The following is a 3,212-nucleotide window of genomic DNA, read 5'->3' as shown; positions in this document are numbered from 1 at the left end:
CAAGTTGGAGCACTGACTTCTGTCAGCTTCCAGGCTGTGCTTTGAAGTGTGAGCTGCTGCAGAGGAATGGCTGCCACTGCCATTCCCAGGAAGATTTCCCCAGATTTGTTTTTATGTCTTCAGGATCTGACGGTCATTTCCTAAACCTGAAGCGTGTAGCCTGTCAGTGCCAAAACTTATTTGAAGAGGTCTTTGTTATAACTCTGTTTTCCTGGTTAAAAAAAAAAAGCAAACAAAAACCCAACAAAAATATATATGTGTATGTATATATCAAAACCGGCAATGCATTAGTGGGCTTTGATTCTGTCCCACATGTTTGTAACACATACGGTCCCTCCAGGCAGCTCTGAGTTTTGGTCATTATGAAAGGTTGAGTTTAACACATGTACAGGAAATGAGTCTTCTAAGACTTATGACTTAAAATAATTTCTAATGCTGGAAGAAAGCTCAAAAGAGAAACTATTTGCCTTTAATTGGTAGCATCCAGCATGTCTTTGTAAATAACATCAGCTTTGCAGCCTGTTAAAGGCTGGCAGAGCTGTGTGGTGCTAATGCTGTGATCAGAGGGACGTTCACACTCTGCTACATCCAAGTTAAGCACCAAGAAGATAAGGTCTCCTGAAGGGTTTCTGGACTGCGTGTCCAGAGGCTTCACCTATGATTACTGGAAATCTGAAGAGTCCATTATTCTGAGTGTGATGAAGTTGAAAAACCTGTTTCTAATCTATAAAAATTGAGAGAAACTAATGTGCTTTCCTGTGGTTTCTGGTGCAGAAGGCTGTCTGCCTGTGCATTCCACGCTCTGTTTTCTCTTCACTGAATGCCTTAACCACAAGATCTCTGCTTGGTAGAATATGGGAGCGGAAATAGCAGTAGGGTTTTTTAAAAACAACAAAAAAAAAAAGCCAAGAAAAAAACCCACTCTGATCAAACCCAGTGCATTCTAAAGCTGCTTTCTGTAAGTAAACAAATTGAAGGTCTTTGCATACTGCTCACACAGTTTTAGATGGCATTTGCTGTACTGCTGCCTCTTTATACCTTTAAATGAAACATTTGCAGGAGTTCTTTGCTCAAGAAAGTAATCAAATAATTATGGTCTCTACTTATTTGACACCATACTTCATTATGTGTGCCTGTCAGACCAGGGGAGAATGTTGCACGTTGCAATTTGCATTCAGATGTTGCTCTGTAGATCAATTTCCTAATGAAAACAAGTGGCTTTCAGTGATGGAGTGTGTTCTTGCCTTCAGGGCAGGATGTTTTAAGCTGTCCTCCCTGCTAGATGTATGGTAAAGTCACTTTTGCACGTGCTGTTAACGTGTTTGTGGCAGGTTAGCAGAGGTTAGAGTTAGTAAAAGTACACATGTAGTGAGTCTGGTTGGTTTGCTACAGTCCCTTACTTCTGTACATGTTCTGAACTGGGCTTGGATAATTTACTTCTTGTTAGCTACTCATTTCCTGTCAGTGTGAACTTGCTTGCAGAGAGAACAACTTGAATTTTGTTTGTTTCTAATGTTTTTGTTTGTGGACTTTATAATTGCTGCATTTCATGCTACAGAAGCTCTTGGGTTGCCTTCTTTCTTTGCATGGGGTAGGCAAGGCCTTTTTGTGCTGTTCCTTCTGCACTCTGGAATCAGCCTCTGCAGGACTATTGGCTCCAGAAATAAAGTGAGGAATGGAGGGATTGCTTTGGAGAGGACTAAAAAGCAAGTGAGAGTAGCAAAGAGTTACATTTCAGGAGTACTGGCTCCCCTCCTGGAAAGTCTTATAGGTCCTGTGAAGCTGAAAGACTGTAAACTAACATTGTGTGGCCGATTATGGCATGTAAGTATCATTTGGCATGTTGAGATGATAAACAAAAAGGATCTTCCTTGGAAGTTGGTCCTGATCTGTGGAGAAATCTAATCCTTTCTGTGCTGTTTGTGGAATTCATAAAAGTATCCTCTTTTCTGAGCTTGCTACATGCCTGAAGAATATTGGTCTAACATGGTTTTCAAAGACAAAATATTTTAGTAATAAACAAATTAGAGTTACATTTTGGCAGTGGCTGTTCACAGTGTCTGTCCTGAAGAAGGTAGCTTGCTTCACTGAAGATTTGTTACAAGTCAGTAACAGAAAATCAGAGGGAGAGATAGCACCTGCTAGTGGAACCAGCTTGTCTGAAGTGGAGAAATACAGCTAGCATGATTAAATTATTTTTCATCAGCCTTTGTCCTTCTTCTCTTTGATTATCCTTGTAGGTGGCTTAGACAATGTGTTTACTAATGCTTTTTGTGAGCTATATTCATCTGATGTGCACCTCTGGTTTCCAGATAATAATGCTTTTCTCTTCAACTGATATCTGTAAAAGAATCATGTATAGAGAAGTCAGTCTGTATCTTCTAATGCAAATGAAGTAAAAATCATGTGATCTGGCTGCCCTTTGCAAGCTGGCTTGTAAGTTTAGAAAACAAGTTATTTGAGCATTTATGTAAATTCTTTGTAAGAATGAGTGCACACGGGGCAGAAGGGAAATCACCTTGCTGGAAACCCCCGGAGCAGATCTTGACTATATGCTGTTGCTGAAGTATCTGAATTTGAACCCTTAGTTTTTAAGTTCACACCTTTACCACTCTAAAAATCCCAAAGTCTGCCAGTCTTCATGAGGTGGTGATGATAAACTGGTCAGTGTGAATATGCTGTAGGAGAAAAATAAATTCTTTGCATTTTTAGTGGTGTGCCTTCCTTATTTTCCCTTAAATCTTGAAAGCCTGCTAAACTACTAGATTGTTTTATTCAGAAGAGGAGTAGCAGGAGAGGGAGGGAAGAATTTATACTATTCAAGCGCAGTTTGTTTGAAGAGTTATTTTTGAACGTTTGTGTGCACCTACCCAGGTGACTCCAAAGATTTAGCTCTTAGGAAATGGTGACAGAAAACTGGGCTCAAATCTGTTTAGATAAGCACATAAAGTTACCGTTTTGCAGAAGGATGAGAAAAATGGTTTGTTTACCTGAATGAAGCTGAGATGTATTGTGTGTAGTCTGATAGTGCTTCTGTCCTCTTCTGGTTGGGATGGAGCATTTCTCTAAAGCAAGGCTTGTGCACAGAGCAATATCCCTCAGCCAAAGGTCTTTCCTTTCTGTTGATGGTTGGTCTGCTAAACCTTGGGATTCCATTCTAGAGATACAAATCTTGTCAGGATTTGGGTACCTGCAGCATAGATGATGTCCTA

This window comes from Geospiza fortis, unplaced genomic scaffold (assembly GCF_000277835.1).
Source record: "Geospiza fortis unplaced genomic scaffold, GeoFor_1.0 scaffold327, whole genome shotgun sequence".
In the NCBI taxonomy this organism is placed as follows: Eukaryota; Metazoa; Chordata; class Aves; order Passeriformes; family Thraupidae; genus Geospiza; species Geospiza fortis.
Note: the sequence above shows the minus strand (reverse complement) of the source record.